This window comes from Ambystoma mexicanum, chromosome 5q, assembly GCF_040938575.1.
Source record: "Ambystoma mexicanum isolate Mex_15411 chromosome 5q, UKY_AmexF1_1, whole genome shotgun sequence".
Taxonomy (NCBI): domain Eukaryota; kingdom Metazoa; phylum Chordata; class Amphibia; order Caudata; family Ambystomatidae; genus Ambystoma; species Ambystoma mexicanum.
The window spans coordinates 1,247,452,708-1,247,473,667 of record NC_090933.1 but is presented as its reverse complement, the minus strand read 5'-3'; positions in this window follow the sequence as shown (position 1 = coordinate 1,247,473,667).

Here is a 20,960-nt window from a genome sequence, read left to right as displayed (position 1 = left end):
TCGGCGGTCAGCAGACCCTGTTTAATGGGCTGCTGATGCTGGTATGGGCAGGGGCTTATTTTCGAATGTGGCAGCCATGCAGCGTTCGCCCCGCGGGTCCGCACACCACCCGAGATTCCTTCGGTCACCTTCACACGAGCTTCCTGCTCTCGCCGGGGCCGCTGCATCAGTGTCCTCAATCACTGTGTTGTTGTTCCCAGCGAGGCGGGCACCGCAGCAATGTTTTATATGTGCGCGTACCGCTCTGTATCTCTTTCGGACACTTCCTGAGTGCAGCCTTCAATGGAATCTTTACTTCAGGCGGTCCCTTTGATGCCTGGGACCGCCATTTTGTATCCTTTGTTCGTCTCAGCTTACAGCAGTGAAAGCTCCCAGACTCACGAAACTTTGCTCCGGGGCACGGCCAGTTTCAGTGATTATGCAGCTGACATTCCGACGTCCACACCTTCATTTAGTGTGTTCTTGGGTGCATTTTAATGTGCAAAAGCACGGGTCAATTCCGGATTAGCAGGAGCAACCAGGAAACCACGTCCTACTCCATGGCTAGTTAGCCACGCCCCCATCTAGTCGCCAGACATGACAGAAATGTATCTATCGTTCTGTCTCAGCAGATTCTGACTTGCACCACTAACGGCACAACGCAAATTCGTCTGTGCGTAATTGAGGTAAGATGGTCGATTGTAGGGAAATAGATTTTCCCCATATATTATTACTGTGGCTATAAGGCTGATAGTTGTGCCAACTAATGAAGCCCTTGTTTGATGTTTCAGAATACGTCTCTCATGGTGCATACCCTTTTAAACAGTTTTGAGTTACTTCCCAACAGTAAGGTTAGTAATGAGGAGTTGATATGCTTTTCGCCATCAACACAATGATAAAGAAAAGGAACGAGGCACAAGAGGCTTCTGCATGCATCATTAATATAAAGATACTCTAACATAAAGCAGAGTAATTATTATGTAATTATTCATGAATAATAGCTAATACACCAGAACGCCTCATTTTAAAGAAACATTACGGAATTCACTGCCAGTTTCTATAGTAAGCACAAGTATCCACGACAGTAGAGGAAACTGGACAACTAGCGGGGTGAACACCTCAGAATCTAATATAGAAGTAGAAATGTGTTATGAATTCACATGATGTACATTTTTCATTGATTTTTGTTTAATTTGTTTTCTCTCTGCCTCTCTGAATGTTGTTGTATTGTTGTCTGTCAAATGTTTGTTTATGTGGCCTTATTGGGGTTTGTAAATAATGAATGACATAATTATCCTTTTTTTGCTAATATCTACTGTATTTCAACTTTCTTTCGCTCTTGTTTTACACCATATGTTTCTTTATGGCGATACTCTATTACTTTCTTTGCGATTGATTCTGATACCTATTACTTGGGATTATGTCACGCCACGATGGAATATTGGACATTGAGGTTAAAATCAAATTACGCTTTGGCTGGAATATACGATGATATGTCACGATACGATGATATGTCATAATGTGAATTGATTGTCTTTGTGTTAATTTAATTGATATTACTGTATGTTGCTGATCAAATTGAATAGAAATACCTTGATGAAGGACTAAGAAAGTCCAAAATGCATTAGCAGCTATTTGCATCCACAAATACATGATTTTGTAACTCTGAATCACCTTGAACACGCTGCTTTTAATAATTTATTTATGAAGAAGTAACAAATCAATTAAGTAGTTCAAACTAATCAAACTGTACATAACCACCATAGTGGTATTAAGGGTGTGCATCCCACACCGAAGGCTAACCAGCCTAGGTCATTTATTCGCTATCATTACCTTGCATGCCCAGCAAGGAGGCATGACACAGTGGCTTGCACCCCACTCATAATCTTACACCAATTTTCAACAGATTCTCTACTTGATATCAAAAAAACAATATTCTTACAAGTGGTGCCCCCTTACCCAGTTATTTGTTGTGCCACTTCCTCTCATGACCCCTTGCAAGGTTTGTAAGTCTTGCGAGGGGTCACGAAGAGGAAGTTAGAGTTTGGGGACGCTGTGTGACTGACAGAAGTGCCAGCCACAGCGTTGCGCAAACTGCAACTTCCTCTCGTGGCTCGCGAGAGGAAGTTGCAGTATGCGCAATGCTGTGGCTGCCGCTTGATGGTGGCCATGGCGGGATAATGTCCCACTGTGGTGTGGTGGGACCGGGGGGGTGCCCAGCAGAGCGCCGGCTCAGCCCTGCTATTTGGAGACTGAAGGGTGATCGGCCCAGCCCACTTATGCCCTGTGTGGGGGGGGGCTTGGCGGATGAGTCAGCTAATTACGAGGACCGTGATAACCGCCAAACGCATGTGAGTTGAGAAGTATGGTCGCTAACACATGGTTTTAGTGTCTAAGTTGTAAATTCTGTGGCGAGACTGGAGGCTTAATATTATGCATCAATCTTCTTTACTCCTCAAACAGCAGCAAAGAAATAACCATGTTATAAAAATTGAAAATGTTTTAAAACATGAGCAAACCAAAGTTGACACTCAAATAGAGAGGACCTCAGTTCAAGATGGCAACCATGACTTCCTCCACCAATGAGGGTCCGAGCTCCCCTATAAAGTCCTGTGTAAGTAGTCCCTTCTTTGCTGCTCGTCCAGCAGATAAGGTCTTTTCTACTGTTACGAGTGTTTATTTGTTGCATTGCTTATCATGTATACTTAGTTGCAGTTTCATGCTTATTCATTGTTAGACAATGCGCGCAGCTTGGTGGTACTGTATTGTTGCTTTTGTCTCCGGCGCGTGTTCTCCAGGGACCGTTTCATTTATGGAAAGGCAGCATGAGCGCTTACGTTGCGGATAGGGCTTGCGGTGACGGTTTTCCCGATTGGCGCAGCATCATTCCTTCCCTAGCACCAGTGTTCCCAACATACTTTGAAGCAGCGTGTGTTCCGGCTGGCAGCCCGTACTATCCCTAATTGTTGACATGCTTGGCAAGGCACAAATTGGTCAGCGACTGCCAGGAAGGAGCCTGTATGCTCTGTGTGGTTGCTGAAACCCAGTGATGTGTTTTGTCACAGGCCTACTCAGCCTTTCCTCTTGTCTTGGAAGCTTGGCTGTGGCCTGCTGAGGTGGGAGAAGCCTATGCTTCTGGGCTTATTTCAGAGCTGTGGTTGGTGTTTCCCCGTATTGTCCCCTGGGCATTAGTGACCTTGTCAGCTCCTGGAGGTTCTTGGGGCTTGGGGTTGGTAACAGTGTCTTAGTTGAAGATGGAAGTTCCTCTGAAGGGGGTGTCCTTAGTAGGCAGGTACAGGAAGGTGGTGGGCCACAGGAAGCTAGTAGGAAGATATGTAGAGTAGTCCAGGAGTCCGTAGATGGGGCCCTTTCGGATCTTAATACCACTTTGGCCTCAGCCTTTGGCCGTCTTATTGCAGGTATTACAGATTACTGTTTGGGTAATTCGGCTGCACCAGAAGGCTCCTCAGGGGTTAAGGCTATTGCCCAGGGGAAGTGCATGGCTGAGACCAAGCCCTCTGATAATGTGGTTGGTGCAGATGTGCCTAGAGATAACCTTAGTCCTGATCCCGGAAAAGGCATAGGATTAAAGACAGAGGTACCTCTACTTCCTCCTCCTCCTCCTCTACGTCCTCAGAGGAGTCCAGTCTTAGAAGGAAGAGGTTTAAATGGAGGGAGATTAAAAAAGAGCAAGGTGTGATCAAGGATATAATGGGGGAAGCCTTTTTTTACTTTGGCAGTATTCAGCATCCACGCTGGGCGGAGTGGCACTCGTCTGAGACGGCAGGAACTTTCATGTGGCCTTGGGTTAGAAAGCCTATGGAGAAGGATGCTCGCAATAAGCTCAATGCGGAGTGTTTGCGGCCCTGTCTCCCAGATAAGGTGGCTGCTACTCCAGAGCTGAACCCGTCTATGATACAATTTTACCAAATAGAGAAAAGATACTTGTAAAGGCATAGATAAGGCCCTGTGTGAATGTCAGGATAAGTTGCTAGATGTCCTGGGGCACGCACATTGATATGCTGGAAGAGAAAGTCTCATTAGTGCTCCACTTGATGTGACAGTCCTCAGGGGCTGGGTTCACAGATGTGTCTGCCTCCTAGATAATGCTAATAACGCCTTGTCCACTAAGCGCAGGAAGGCGTTGCTTATGTATTTGGATACTAAATTAGCGGATATGGCTCCTTCCAGAAGCAAGTCCCAGAGCTGAGGGCTCATTGTTTGGGGACAGGTTTGTTAAGGAGTTGTCCTCCTTTGTCCACAGATTTACAGCCTTGGATAAGGCGAAGACCAATATCAAGAAGGCTTTGTTGCCTGGGTTTTTTTCCAGGGTTGGAAGAGGTGGAGCGCGCTCCTCTAGCCGTCCCTTTCATGGTTCCTTGTGTCGAGTGCAGATTGCCGCCAGAGGCAAGCGAGCAAAGTCGTTTGGGGCCAGAGTTGCTTCTGATGTCTTCGTCCCACAGGGAGGAACCAAGTGGAGGGGTCATGTTGCCAGAAGGACAGGTCAAGGCAGATCTGTGGCAGGTGAGCAGTTTGTGTTTTAGTGTTTCTTTCCAAGGAGAGCTTGGGGGCAAATAGCTTGTGTGCTACCCAACTGGTCTGCTCAAACTTCAGACGCATGGGTTCTGCAGACAGTGTGTGGGTTCCGGATAGAGTTGCACTCCCCTCCCTGACAGGTGGTTCTTCCTTGTCTGCTAGTTTTCAGTCAGGAGCAACACGAAATGTGGACAAGTAAGTGCGGGATCACATTTACATGGGGCTGTGGTTCCCACCTCTTATCTTCACTTTCCCTTCCTCAGCTTAATTTTCCTTATGCCGAAAACCAGACAGGGATTTCTGCCCAGTGATGAACCTCAAATTCCTCAATGGGTTTGTAGTGTACCTTCATTTCAAGATGGAGTTGATTTATCTTCTCAGGGATTCTCTCCTTCTGGGGAATTGGATATGCAAAATCAATCTCAAGGATGCTTATCTGGTCGTTCCAGTTTATCCTCCCCATCAGGAGTACCTGCAGTTTCAGTGGCAGGGTTGCCATTGGCAATTCACCTCCCTCCCATTCGGTCTCGCTACAGCTCTGTGGTGCCTCGCAACGCTATTGCGCTTGGTGATGGCTTTCCTGCGGGTGAGGGGGGTCAGGATAATAATTTACTTGGACGACATACTCTTGCTGGCTCAACAGCAGATTTGCTTCAAACCTATCTACGGTTTACGCTTTCTCTCCTGCAGGAATTGGGGTTTGTCATCAACCTGGACAAGTCTGTGCTCGTGCCTTCACAATGCATTCAATGACTGGGCTTTGTTATCGATTCTCAGCTGTGTTAGCTCCTTCTTCCCCACAAGAGAATACAGGGTATTCGCAGTCAGATAAAGTCTGCGTTGAAGAAGGGATTTCTCTCCCTCAGGGTTCTAGCAAGGTTCATCGGAATGTTGTTGGCCTCTATTCAGGGCATATTTCCGGGTCCACTACATTACCGTTCTCTTCAGAGGCTGAAGATCGGTCACCTAAAAAAGGGGGTGCCATACTCGCAGATGTTGAGGCTTTCCCGGAGGCCTCAGAGGAGTTCCAGCACATCAAAGCCTGGAATGGGAGAGCTATTTTTGGTCTTACTCCCGATATGGTGTTAGAGTCAGATGCCAGTCTGTCAGGCTGGGGGCCAAGAAGGCAAGAGGTGTCCACGGGCAGAAAGCGGTATTTTCAGGAGACATCTATTCATATAAATTGTCTCCAGTTCTGGCGGGATCATTTGCGGTGAAGAGTTTGGCCAAGGGCAAAGTGAAATGTATTCTCCTGAGAATGGACAACATCTCAGAGGTATGTTGCATCAACAAGCTGGGGGGAACGCGGTCCAAGGGTCTGGTGGGTTTTGGGCCAGGATTTTTGGCATTTTTGTCTCAGCTAGGGAATAATTCTGCAGGCGGAGTATCTCCCGGGTCTAGTCAACACAGTGGTGGTTTCGAATTCCAGGTTTTTCCGGGATGGGCGCGAATTGAAGCTAAATGCAGAAATATTTTGTCTCCTGTCGGAAGTGTAGGGTCTGTTCCTCACCGATCTCTTTGCCTCTTGCCTCAATTGCGAAGTGCCTTGGTTCTTCAGTTGGCGTCCCGATCCGGAGGCTGTGGCAGTAGAAGTGTTTCTTTGGAGGTTCCTCAGGGATTATGCATTTCCCCCATTCTCTCTCATCCCTCAGGTTCTCCTTCAGGTGCGCAGGCAGTAGGCGTCACTGATGCTATTCCCCCCATTATGGCCTGCCCAGGTGTGGTTTCTGACCCTGTTGGAGCTGGCAGTGGATGTGCCCTGCCTGCTTTCCTAATTTGCCCTTCTTCACACAGATTGCAGGGGATGATTTCCCCCCTCCTTATTCTTTCCCCTAACTACCTCCCCGTCTCCTACCCCCCTATTACCCACCCCCCTTCCCTCCTCCTACCATTCATCAACACTCTCCTCCCATCCTCTCCCTCTCCCCTTCCTTACCTATCCCCCTCAGTTAATTGCTCTTTTCACTGTTTTTGTTGAATGATTCATTATGTATTTTCTTCAGCTGTTATTGTTATTGTTTGTTTATGTATTATGTTGTTCAATTGTACAGCGCTTTGGCATAAGGCGCTTAATAAATCAATAAATAAATAAAATAAAAAATAAAATGCCCACAAAAGCTGGTTTTGCAAGGGCAGCTGTCCCATAGCATTAGAAAAATGTCTGTGATTGCTGGGCATTCCCGGGTCTTTCGGGAGACGCCGCTTTCCAAGTTTTCAGAGACTAATGGTCTAGATCCACTCAGGTTTTCTACTATTCTGTCAATTTCTTGGTGATATTGTTCAAGGAAGGAAAAGCGTATAGGACAGTTAATAATTTCCGGTTTGTAATTTCAGGACATGTGCTAGTTTAACGGGAACCGGTGAGAAAGCATTTCCGGGTCAATAGGGCTTTGCGATCCATTAGTATTAACTCCTTAAGTGCCAGGCTATTATGTAAGTCTATGCAAAAAGGACGAGCAATCACGTCCTTGGCACTTTTAAAGCTCCTCCTAAGTATTCCGGTTTTTGGGATGTCAATTTGGTTTTCCACTTGTTTCAGTCTTGTCCCAATAATGAGGCTTTGTCATGCCAACAGCTATCAGTGAAGTTAACTATGCTGTTGTGTTTAATTTCCATCAAAATAGGGTCAGATGTGAAAGCATTGGATGTGGACAATAAGGTGTACTCTGCTGATGGTGTAATGTTCTGTGTTACTCGTAGGAGAAAGAATTTCACCACCTCAGTTTCTTAACCTTCTTTACGGGAGGATCAGAAATGATGTGTGGTTAACTGGTTACAATGTTATGAGCATATTACTTCAGTCTACTGGCCTCCTTCTACCTCTCAGCTGCTCATTTCCACCAGAAATCCTGGTGGGGCAGTTTCTTCTGCCACTTTAGCATGCTGGGTGATGAAAGAAGCGGGGGTGGATGTTTCCATCTTCTGAGCCCATTCAGCTTGGGGAGGGCTATGGCATCTAAGTCAGTTTCTCTGGGAGGTAGTTTACAAGAGATCCTTAAAGCAGCTGATTGGTCCAGGGAATTTACATTTAAGACGGTTATCATTAAAAGGTGCAACATGTGGCTAATGTGATATTACAAGAGCTTTGAACTTGCATAATATCAAGCCTCTGGTCTCGCCATAGAATGGCTAATCCCCCACCTAGCGTGAGTGGTGTTTTGATGCTATTAAGAGACACATAGGCGAGTATTATCCCTCCTGACCGCCCTTATCATGTGTTTTCTTTCTTGCACCTTCCCTTTGAGGATGGTTTCCATAAGGTCTTTGCCCAGGATGCTCCAAAGAAGGACCGTGGTGGTTGGACATTGCTCTCTGGGTGGAAGTCAGTGATGGTCTGGACTGTTCTTGTTCTTGTTTCCTTTCACTCACAGCTGCAGAAGAGGACAAGGGACTACTTACACAGGACCTTATAGGGTAGTTTGGACCTTCATTGATGGAGGAAGACACAGTGTCCATCTTGGACTGGGGTCCTCTCTATTAGAGGGTCGACATTTGCTTGCTTATGTTTTTTAAAATGTTCAATGTTAAAACATAGTTATTTCTTTGCTGCTGTTTGAGGAGTAAAGAAGATTGATGCATAATACTTGTCTCTGTGTCTCTTAATAGAATCTAAACCTCCACTCACACTAGTGTGGGGGGTTAACCAGTGTATAATTATACACAAGTAATGATCTGTCACCGGAACACTACCTATTGCCATGTGCATTCCAAAAACGTTTAGCAAGTGAAGTAAACATTTTTGGAGTAAGAGAGCACATCCTTGGTTTATCAGTAGTGAAGATATTTGGGAGGGTTACAAATGTTTTCTGAGACAGTGACTATGTTGGAGTCTATGGAAGCCATCGGGCACGGTGACATTAGCAAAAAGTGGGTACATGCATGCCAGCATTTTAGAACACATGGGAGGGAGACTGTCTCAGAAAACTGAGCATAAATTGTTCTAATTGAATTGCATTGGGGTTAAGATTATTGTTGGCGTGAGAAAGTATAAAATTAGCAACATTTTTGATTAAAGAAATCGGGAGTCAACCGACTAAATCTGGAAGGGTGGCATGTATGGTGAGTGAACTGCCTCACATGTGGGTGAGTATCATGTATATCCTTGCAGGTTGGATTGTGAACTGACTGTAGCGAGTGTTCAAAGTTTGCAAAAAAGTAGTCAAGGCTTTCTTCTCTCTCACACCTCACAACTCACTGACTGCATACCCACCCCCTTCTTCCCACATGAACACCCTCCTTGGGTCCTTCCTTTCCTCTGAAACTGTGTTTTACAACTGTATTATCAAGAACACACTGACAGAAAATGCATCTTAAACAATCACAATTACTTTTAGTCATTGTCTCCCACAGCATGCAGCTTGATGCACCCTCTTCCTTTCTAATCACCCACCAATCGCACCTCTTAAGGGACATGCCAAGGATTATGGCCACCCACCCATTACCTGTTTGCAGTGAGTTCCTGCAGCAATTTCATATTAATCTTGCTTAAATGCAAAAGACAAATGCTGATCACTGCAGATCAGGGATATGTGGTGATTCGGGAATGGGCTTTATGCTGTTTACAGAGATTCCTTGGATTAGTTAGAATTAGTCTGATCGGAAGGAGTAGCTAATTCCCTGATCCAATGAAGAGCATTTCGAGAGTGGCAGGCTTTCAGCTGGTTCACATGGACACACCGTTCTTCATCCTGTTCCACCTTTGGAACCCCGATCTTATAGGCAACATGAGAGATCTTATTTATGATCTCATATGATCGTTTCAAGGTGGCAAGGAATTTTTGTTCTTTGACCTAATTTCAATGGAAATTATAAAGATAAACTCTGTCACCTACCTTGTTCTCCTTCGATGTCCACAGCCATAGTTTTACTGCAGCTCTTTCAGTGATCCTCTCGGCATAAGCAAGAGGTGCTTTCATAAATGCTCTATGTATTCATGAGTGGTAGAGGTGTTGCTCAACATCTGTTCCTGAGTTCACTATAACCCATATTGAGGCAAGACCATTTTCCTACCAGTCATGAGATCAAAAGGGGACATGTGGTTACACAAGGGGAAGCAGATTGCTGTGTCATCAGGACTAATAGTAATCGTATATTCCAACCTGGTCCAGAATCCACTATAAACTTCTTTAAGATTCCTACTATCGTTTCATTGTATCATTCCAACCCCTGCTGGATGCCAGGTGGTAGTTGATATGGAGTTTTCTCTTCACTCCAAGAATTTTTCACTTTTTAGTGATTACCTCACTGGTGATGTGACTACCATGGTCGGACTCAATCTTTTGAGGGAGGTCAAAATGAGAAAATGTGTGGCCCATTAACAACATAGCTGCTATTTCTGCTTTGCAATTCAGAGCGGCAAGACAGTCAACCCATTTAGTGAAGAGGAATGTAACAGTCAACATATATTTGTTGCCGCATGACCTCTGGACCAATAAAACCGATCTGCAGATCATACAATGGTATGTTTGTTCAATAAACACTTGTTCATGACACACTTGTGTATAGGCGCATTATAAATAACCAATCAATCAACCAATCAGTCATTCTTCTCTTTTGTAGAGGAACCCAGTGATTGGGAGAACTCAGTTGGAACTGAGCACACACAGGACACCCCTTTAAATAAATATTTAAATCTTGTGCATATATGGGAAATAAATAAGTATCATTCTCATTATCTTTTGAAAACCCTGATGATCAGCTGTTACTGCAATATGGGTGTGGTTTAACATTATGCTTTGGAATATGGTGGGTGCCACCCAATGATCATAACCAGAATGGGATTTTCGAACCAATGCCCACCCTGAATTTTGAACATGTTTTCAAATCTCATCAAAACTCAAAGATAGAAGAGTAATAGAAGGTTTCCTGGGTCCCCTAAATATTTATAGATTCAACCTACAATTGGATCTTCTTTTTGCACAGTAATTACATTTTGGTCTGGAGCATCTCTACTCCATTGCACAATAGAAGGCTCAATTTCATCATGGGCTAGTGATCGAGTCACTGCGGTTACTTGTATTTCTTCAAGGAGATGTTCCATGTCAATCCACTTACCCTGGATTTCTCCAGTTTTGGTGAGTTGGTCAGCCAAACTGTTTTATCGGGACCTTTAACTTTTGAGTGGCCCTTAATTTTCTTTCAAAATAGGGTCATGTTGTTTGATGTTACTAAATCATCTATTTTTTTAATTAACTTTCCATGTGTCAGGGTTTTTGGATTTGCAAAGCATGCCTCTGGTTTTCCAGTACACTGAATGCTGAACAAATCCATTTATTTTAATTTTATTATTTTTGTTTGAATTTTTGTTTGGCCTTCACAGAGGGTCTTGGAGCGCCGTACACTATGAAAAGGTGGGAGTTGAAAAAAGGAGTTACAAAATGTTTTCAGGAAAGGATAGGAAGATTAGGACAGGCAAGTGATTGCAGTGGAGCAGGACAGGGTTATGTGTATGGAAACATGTATGTTTTGAGGCTCTTTATGAGAGTGGTTTATGGAGGATGCAGTACATATGTGAAGAGGTAGGGTGCTCCAGGCCCTTGATGCCCAGTTGGTCAATGCTTATTTTAGTGTGCTTGTGAGTTTGCAGAGTGGAATGTGTAACAGATGTTGACTGGCTTATCTGGTGTTTGGGTTGGTGATGGGTTTGAGTTTGCGATGAAGATAAGATGGAGTTCTGAGGTGGAAGCATTTGAATACAATGTAGAGTCCGTTGAAGGCAATTCTCTGGGGTATGAGGAGCCAGTGGGTCTGGGCTAGAGCTGGGGTGATGTGTGAATGTTTGGGTAGGTAGAGGATGAAGTCTGGCTGTTGCGTTTTGGATGGCTTGCTGGGCGGCAAATGTGTTGTTGGGGAGTTCAGTGAGGTGAGCATTTCATACATAGTCTGAATCGAGTATTATCACTAATTCCTGGAGCTGGTGATTCACGGCAGTAAGGACAGCTTTATATATTGCCATCAGTTCTGACGCCTGACTACTCCGGGGACCAATTTTATTACCAGCTATTGGTTCAGGAGTGTCATTCACCCAGGCTTTCCCTATGCCAGCTACTAACTCATTCTCATCATTTTCTTTAATATGGTAGGAACATCCATCTATATAAAATATGGGCATTCCTTGACAGGTGTTCTCATCATATACCTTATGAGTGGAAGCTAGAAACACTGCCATATTATTGGTAGTTTTTAACCCTTCATCTATAACAGAATTCTCTATAACACAATCATGTAGATCGGATAATGTTTATGTCATTGGTCTTTCCTTGTTTTGACCATATCTGATTTCTTCAGGGTAACCCTGCATTGAAAGAACCCAGGAAGGAATCTTTGAACTAGAGACATTCCCAGTTCTGATACACCCACTCTGCAAATGTTGTAGAGGCTGTTGGAAGGTCTCCACTATTATGTTCTCCATGGATCAATGGACAATAGTTTTTCAATGCCCATACCATTGCCAGGAGTAGAACGGGTGATAAATGTTGTGCTTGCATAAGAGATCACTTTGTTAACCTAGCAATGCTTCTGATACAAGACCGCAGTTAGAAAAAAAACCTGTTTCCAGGAAAAATTCCTTATTTTTGATGTGATAAGGCAAGCATGGAGCTTGAGATAAAATTATTTTCTGTTGTTTCACAGCCTCAGTTTGAGAGTTCTCCCCACCCTCACTTAGCCTCTGCTTTCTAACGATGGACCAAGGGTTGAGTTAGCCTCTAAGAATGGAAGACCATAGTTATTCAATCCTGAGAGACTATGTAATACACAGAGATGTGTGCCAGGTTTTCAATTTCAATATAACTTCAACCTTCTTCTTAAGAGGATTAGGAACCTCAGCTGTGATTTAATGGCTTTAAAAAAGTTTATTTTAGTTCTGCACAACTATGCTTTCTGAAATGATAACTTTGCACCTGCATTTCTTAGCTGAATTAACACGTGGAGGATTTCTCCCAAGTGTTTATCACCAGTTTGACTTTTCATAAATAAAGCATCCACATAAACCAAATTCTCACATTTGACAAGTTCAGGGATGGCTTTATGTAGGAAGATATTGATCTAATTTCTGCTGTTAAGGTACCCAAATGGAGTTCTGGTCAATGCGTACTGCTCCCCCTTAAGGTAAAGGCAAGTTTATATTGGTGTTCAAAGAGTACCGAGATCAATTAATCAAATCAAGGGCAGTAAACTATTTTGTACCATGGATCTGTGCAAGGGCCTGATCAATATAAAGAAAAGGCCACTATCACATATGTACCCTATCGTTCAGTACGTTTAGGTCTGCACAGTCTACATTGTCCATTTGAATTAAATATTCCTAGTAACAGATTATTGAAAGTACTTTGGATTCGTTGAATAACTCCACATGATTCCAGGTGTTCTCTCTGAGTGGTTCCATGGAGGCTACAGGCAACCAGTATTGTTTAACAAATACTGGTGCCATGTTAGGGTCTGTAGGTATGGTTGTATAATGGAGAAAAGTATCTCCTATACATTTACAAAGAAAACCTTCTGAAAATCCATAAATATTTGTCTCAGCCTTTGTTTCTGCTCTTCTGTCTCACAAGCCTTGATCTGTTCTTCTACCATCTAGCGGAAGCCTCAAAATATTTCGGCGGTTGCTATTTCTGAAGTGTCTTATAATTAGGTGGAGACATCTTTATTTATTTATGGCTTCTACCTGGCAGGGGATTCGTTAGCGTCAAGATAATTACTTCTGACTTTGAATACTATCTCATAGTTTAGCATTTCACAAATAACATCCTCTGCTCCATAGGGGCACAGGGAGTACACCATAAAAATCCCCCCTTGTCGAATATGGATTAATTCTGGTCTTTTATCATCAGTTTTGTAATAATCTTCTGGTATGGGACCAGTTATAGGGTTGGCTAAATCCATGGAAAAGTATTTATAAGTAACAGTCATTCCAATGGTGTTATCTGGGTAGAAAGGTATGCTTTTGGGGTAATTATTATATACTAATATTCGGGTTGTGTCAGTTTTAAGATCTGCTAATGAAGTTGGATGCAGAGATACACCTTGTTGCTGAAGAATATTATTTAAGATAATAAAAGCTTCCTCAAACAAGGTCTGTCCTTTTACTGGTAATGTGTATTGTCATATATTACCAGGAATAGTCATTTCCTCTTTGATTTGAACTTCAGCAGCATAAGGCAGCAATTGGATTGACGGAAATGCCTTTTCTAGACCATAAACTCCATCACGTTTCCCCCGATTATGGACCAGACTTTGCTATTAATCAAATTCAAATAAATTGCAAATTGGTGTAGTGTTATTGTCAATATAAAAATCAGACATTGCATCTCTCTTGACCCTTAAGGAAAATATTTTATTATAGAAAAAAGACATAATTCTCATTAAAACTGTGTTAAATAATACACAGATTAAGGAACAACCCTAAAACCAGGTTATCAAAAAACAGGACGATTCCATACACAACATCAATGTAAAAATAAAAAAACAACCATACCACATTAACTAAAAAAACAAAATTTACCATACAAATATCAGTGAAAAATTCATTTGTTGCAATCTACATATAACCCAACATGTTTCTGTCTGTTGACTCTTAGATGTCTGACATTCATCAGGGGTAGCTATTCTTAAAATTCTACAGTGATCGTCCCCTCCAGTCCTGGTGGGCATGGATCTGAACTTGATCCTTAATGCAATCTTGGGATCTGTGTATTCCGAGGATCCAATGTCGCCAATAATACAGTCACATCCAGCCGGATATCAGCCGCTTATATTAGTAATCCTTTTCAATGGATTTGAGTAAGAACACACTTGCAAAATGCGGTAGCCAAATGTGTTCCCAAAAGAGAATAAACCTTTGAGGAGAATGATCAGTCTTTAATGTGAAACGGCTACTGTGTCAAGTTCTAACTCTTCTAGAAGCTAATGATATAGCTTTTGTGTGTTACACCTTTCCTTCCCATTAAAATGTGAATTTGAACTGTTTTCTTCAATAGTATAAAATATTGTCTTGGTGTCCCCAGACAGTGAAACAGTAGGTCTATGTAACGGTCCTTACTGTGGGGATTGTTTTTGTTTTGATTTGACCTCATTTGTACTGCTATCTCTCTCAACCCAACATTTATGGTTTACATTTTTATTTCCGATTTAGATCTCCTGCTGGTAATCATATATGTTCAATCTATCTCATCAAGTCAAGACTCCAATTTATCAATCAGATTAAATTTGGGTATCTTCTGATCCTTTTGTAGTTTCCTGAGTAATGTTTTGCTGATAAAGATGTTTTCTTGAGTTAAGTACTGTTTGCTTACCTTCATACAGTTAAATAGGGAAGTATATGATTTATCCTTTTCTTGGTAGTGGAGCTAAATTACTGATTCTGTTTTCTGAGTTATCATCTGGTTGACCTTGGTCTGCACTGGAGGTCTGCCGTGGACAGCATTTCATGGTATTTCCCTCCTGAGTGGAGACCACCTCATTATATGAAGGTAGATGTATTATCAAAGGTTCAGTAGAAATCGCTTCAGTTTATCTTCTCGTTCACAGACATGATATTAAAGTATGGGACTTGAGCGTTTTGGAAATTAATCTCTATTTGGTCAGGTTGTTTTTCAAAGAAATGACAGATGCCATTCAAACTGACATAATGGGCACTTCTTTTGAGTTATATCGGCCATGGGTTTGGGTCCAGAGGGCCTTGTTTACACAATCTATAGGAAGTGATGGCTTCCGAAGCAAATCATTTCCGAGTAAAACAGGTGTACTCTGGGGAGTGCTAGGAAGGCATGATATCAAGAATAGACAGACACAAGTGGCCACAGTTCAAGGGTGTTTATTAAACTGTATAGTGGGTTCGATGAACGCCTAATCTAAACCTAAATCTAAGATGGGAGCAAGCTATGACCATCAAATAATAATAAGGCAGTCCTAGTGCGAAAACTATTGCCAATCCTTACAGCTAATTTCAAAAGCGTGTGGGATAATGTTCACAAGAAAATAAATGTGTTCACAAATGATAATTCAGTATGATATAGCTGGGGATCTCCGTTCGCCACGTTTTTAGCACGGGACAAAGCAGGATCTTTGAGCACAGCACACTCCTGGGCCTCGCCAGCACAAGGTTACAGTTTGTTCCCAAAATATCAGGGGCTTCTGTGGCCAAGTCTCTTATTACCTAACGTTTCTTGCCTCAGAGGACCTGATGTGTTGCAATCAACCAAAACAAAAGTTCCTTCAATAAATCTTCATGGGGCGATTACTCTTCGCCTTAGGATCCCCCTCTGCTGCTGGGCTTCGATTCCTCGTACAATGTGGGCCTCCCTCTGTCGGGTTCACTACGGTCTTTCATTCAAACTGTAGCAGTCCAGATTCTTAATGTCTTTTTAAACAATCATACATTGTGGACATCCCTCATACAGGTTTACGCTTGTTGACATTATGTTCACTTTGCTTTAACAATATGCGGGATTCACTCTCCTTAGCTTTCCCCTTGGTATACCTCCATCGGGTTCACTCACCAAAAAGTTAATGATTTGCTCATTCTCATTAGAAAGTGGGGGTTCCATTCCACCAGCTTTCTTTCGGCATCCATCCGTCGGGTTCACACTTGCCTTGATTCACAATGTTCACCATGTGTCAAATACTTCCGACTGTATGAGTGATTTTACTTGACCCTTGTTTGACCACTTTGACACTACTCACTGCCTCCCTTAAGGCCCCTTGGTCTTAGTAGTTCTGTTAGCAAAATAATGTTCTCATTTCAATACTAACCATATTTGCAAATAACACTTTACATTGGCAATATTCAGTTTTAAATAATTTAGTTTTTTAACACAAAGTCAATTCTTTAAAGGACAACCTCTCTTAATTCAATATATATATTATCAACACCCATATTCCTGTGTTTAAAGTGCACCCACTTTACATTCCCAGTCCTTTTATCTTTCCAGTTTTTACCATTTTCAAATTGGTCAATAGGAGGAATGGGGTCAATTTATCTTTTTAGATATAACTTCTGGTTATGGGAAAAGCAGCTAGGGACCCAGTCAGGCAGACATAATTCTGTCCGCAAACCCTCCATTTAGGTGGCCTTTTGGAATCAATCCCACAGCGCAGACTGGTCATTCCTCTATGGGCTGCTCCTGCTTCCTTTTCTCAATAGACTGGACTGCCATCTGCTAAGAGTCAGTTCTCTTGCAATGCAATCTCCAGTTTGTTCCCTTCCTGTCTCTTCGTTACCCAATATTCCATAATCAATCATTCTCTCATTTCATCCTATGGGTATCACCTTTTATTTCCCCCTAACTCTACCTCTGGCTCATCAGGGGTGTTCCCTTCCAGTCCCAAAGGTGGGAGGAAAGCCCTCCTTATTGAGAAAAGCCTATTTTGTTTTATGCTCAAATATCCGACTCTTCTGTGCTACCTTGATAAAAACATATATTTTTTTATTCTAAGAGTCGGCTTGAATACTTTTACATATGTATATTAAATGATTGTATGCAGATAATTGTTGGTGATTAAATGTGTCATTAGCAAATGTAGGTAATTCTTAACATGGTAACATATAATTCCATTTCAAAATTCTGATAGACCTTAATTCTATGGATAAAATGTCCAATGCTCAAATGAATCAGAGTTTGTATGGCAATGCACTGCTAACATTTATTTGACGCCTTTTAAGCAAGATTTGTGTCCATGTAAATGCACTTGGATTTCTTTGGCGTGCTATTGGAGCAGTTCTCCCCAAGAGGGGAGAGACGACACATTGCCTAAATATTCTGTTCCTATGTCTCCATTATTAAAATAGTAATGTCTTGGAGTGCATATTCTAAATTACCCTTAACCTTGACAATTTCAAGGCAGATTTCTGGTGCAGTGCATCTTAAAATCAGTGACCTCTTCTGTTGACCCCCTTTGCTAATGTATTTGGTTTATCAGTTGATGTGAAATAAAAAATCTAATAGATTCTTTGAAGGCAAAGCCTGGTGTCATGAGTAAATACATGAAGAAAATGTGTAGAGTTTAGCTGATTTGAAAGCCTGACTTGAATACAAAACAGGAACATTTCAGGGTGGTAGTAAAAGCCTTCTGGCCAGACCATAACATACAATTATTTTCTTTTCAGTTCCCACTATATAGTAGACCATTGTTCTCTTCTACATGCCTACAAGTGATAATAGAAACTTAAAATGCAATACAATGCTGTTCTTTCATTCCAGCTCCTTCAGGTTTTATTTCTTCATCTACCAATGCAGACCTGTACTTTCAATTTACATCACACAGCAACATTCCTATTCTAAAGTTTCAAACAATATATTTTTAAAGAACCACTGACATGGCAGAATAGAAGGAACACATTATTTATTAATTCTCACATTGACTGGAATACTACCTTTTTTGTAATTACATCATCTTTACATATGCTATTTGCAGTGGTAAGACATATGAAGAAATCCAATTGTAAGCTTTTATTAAATGGCTGGCAATATTCCCTGCAAAAGTAATATGGTAATTCCGAGTCTGCATTTAATCTGTAGCATGGTTCATTCGTAGAAATAAAGGCAGTTCACTGTGCATATTACAGTTGTACGCTTAAAGCTGCATTCCAAATGGATAATATCATGTGCTTCATGTTTGGCCTCAGGAGTTCACACACAACAGGGATGTGCTTTCCCAAGAAGGCCAGTGTATTCCACAACACATATTCAAGAAGGGCATTGATGGAAATACATTCCTAATACACTTGTTAGCACAAAGACTAAAATAAAATGTGTCACTGCATATTGGTATTATGAAGTCTAGCTTTGAAAATAAATTAGTTTAGAAATCATTTTCCAGCATTTGGGTGCACTCCGCATTTTGACAGGTGTCCCTTTTTAACGCGATAACAAGAAGGAGGCAGAAATCTCTAATAAGTTCCAATGTTAGTGCATCTTATTTCTCTTGCTCTTGCCAGGAAGACATTTCTCATTTTATTGGTTCTACACCACATTTGTATCATTAAATGCTGCTCCACCGTAGGACCTCGCTCAGGCTGGGCACTGGTAGTAAGTGTGCCTTTCTGCCACTCAGGAGTTGCATGTCTGACTCCCACTGCATATGTGCTTCTTTTTCTGGATCCTCTGCAGATCGTGCAGAACATCTGGGGGTAGTCCTTCCATTTGTGGCCTTCTCCAGAGAGTGACAGATGCCGCAGGCATTTCATGCTCACACTAAAATCCTGAAGCTGTATGAATACATATAGATTGTTCATGGTCACAAACATCTTAATGTTAGCATGAGTATTGCAAAAAATTAAATGAGCACCAAGCCCAGTGTGCATTATTGTACTTAGAGAGTCAAACATACAACCCTTTTTATCACAGGGATATTTTACAAACATAAAGAAATGGTTAATCGGCTCATCTGTTTTTCCCAAACGCGCTTTGATTATATGCAATACAGCCATTGGAACACTCATTTCTGCTATTGATTCCCTTTTCCTGTCTCAAAGGGATATTTTGAAAGAGTACATTTGGAAATGATGTAATGTTTATGCTAGGTTGTGATAATGTGCTTAGCTGAATTAGACAAGTGATATATGACATGATATTTTATTTATATTGTGCCTATGCACATGTGTTTAAAGGCACGACGAGGGAAGGGAGAGGAACAAAGCGGGAACAAGACAACAATCTTACTAGGCCCAGTGACATTGAGATGGCGCAAGTGCAAGGGAGAGGAAAGGGGAGAAGTGCCGGGGGGCAGGAGGAGGAGGAGCAAGTGCAGGACACAGGAACGAAACATCAAAACCAAGGAGTGTGGCCAGCAGGTGGCCATACAGGGGTTAAGTGCAGACAGCAAGAGTTAGTGCAGGTAGGAGGACTGTAGGGTTGCAGGTACAGCCCCAAGTGTGCAACTGGGAGGACAGGGACCTGGGCCCGTGTTTCAGAGGGTAGCCAGGTGAACAGTGCAATATCAGACAGGAAATAAGCAGGGGAGAGGAAGAGAGAAGGCAGAAGCAAAGAGGAAAGTCTTGAGCTGCTTCGGGAACCGGAGATGGTTCTGCTCAAGTTTCAGAGAGACAGGGAGGCTGTTCCACAGGGAGGCGCCAGCCGAAGAGAGTGGTCTGCCTCCAACTGACCCTCAAGGAGTTGGAGGTGGAGGAACAAAGAGCTCGAGTAGGAAGATACTTCAGAAGAGAAAGCTGGAGATGTTTTGGTCCCAGGCCCCAGGCGGCCGTGTGGACAGAACTTGATCCTTGCATCCACAGGGAGCCAATGGAGAGATTTCAGTGCTGGAGAGATACGATCTAACAGTCCTGTTCTAGAGTTGCAGAGGACGGTGGCCAGAGGTGGGCAGATTTAAGAAGGAGCTGTTACAGTAGTCAACAATAGAAAGAACCAGTGCTCTGGCGACAGTGAGCTTCTGGGGGAAGGAGAGGAAGGGAAGAATCCTTCTGAGGAGGTGAAGTTGGTAGTTTGACTTCTTAGAGACGTTGGAGATGTGAGGAGAGAAGGAGAGTGTGGAGTCGAAGATAACCCTGAGGTTCTTAGCCTCACAGGTGGGAGCAGGAAGAAGGCCAATGGAGGTCGGCCAGAGAGTGAAGAGAAAGAGAGGTGCAGGTGTGCCGATGAGGAGGATATCTGTCTTGCGGGCAGTCAGGCAGAGATCATTGGTGGCACACCGCTCTTGGATTGAAGACAGACAGACAGGGATGAGAGAAGGAGAGATGGTGGCAGAGGGCAGCCGGAAAGCCAGCTGGGTGTCATCCGCATAGCACTGGAAGTTGGAGCATAGAGCAGCAATGCAATGGGTTAGGGGGGCCAGGTATTGGTTGAACAACCAGGGAGAAAGGTTAGACCCCTGGGAAACACTGCAGGTGGAGAGAGAAATAGAGGAGAGGAAGGTCCCAAGTTGGACCAGGGCCTGATCAGTGACACCCAGGTTATCAGAGAGCCGATTGAGCAGGATGGCATGGTTGACCGTGTCAAAGGCAGAGGAGAGATCAAGTAGGATGAGAACAGAGGGGAGATTAGAATCAAGGTTAGAGAGCAGGTCTTCACAGAAGTTCAGGAGAGCAGTTTCAGTGCTTCTGGCTGCTCTGAAGCCAGAATGATGGTCGTGGAGGCAACCAACAGATTTGGTGTGAAGATTAAGATGGGAGATGGCCAGGCTTTCGAGGACTTTACCCAGGTAAGTAGTGATAGAGATCAGGCGATAGTTAACCAGAAGGGAGGGGTCAGTTGACGGTTTCTTGCGAAGAGGGTGCACAAGAGAGTGCTTCAGAAGTGAGGGGAAGGTCCCAGAGGTGAAAGGGTGGTTGCAAAAGTCAGTCAAGGCTGGAGCGAGTGTGTCAATGTGGTCCTTGATGGTATTGGAAGAACAGGGCAGAACCTGTTTTGATTAGGTTTTCATAGATCGGACTGGTCTAGAAACCTCATCAGATGAGAAGAGAGGAAAGGCAGGGAAGAGAGGAGGGG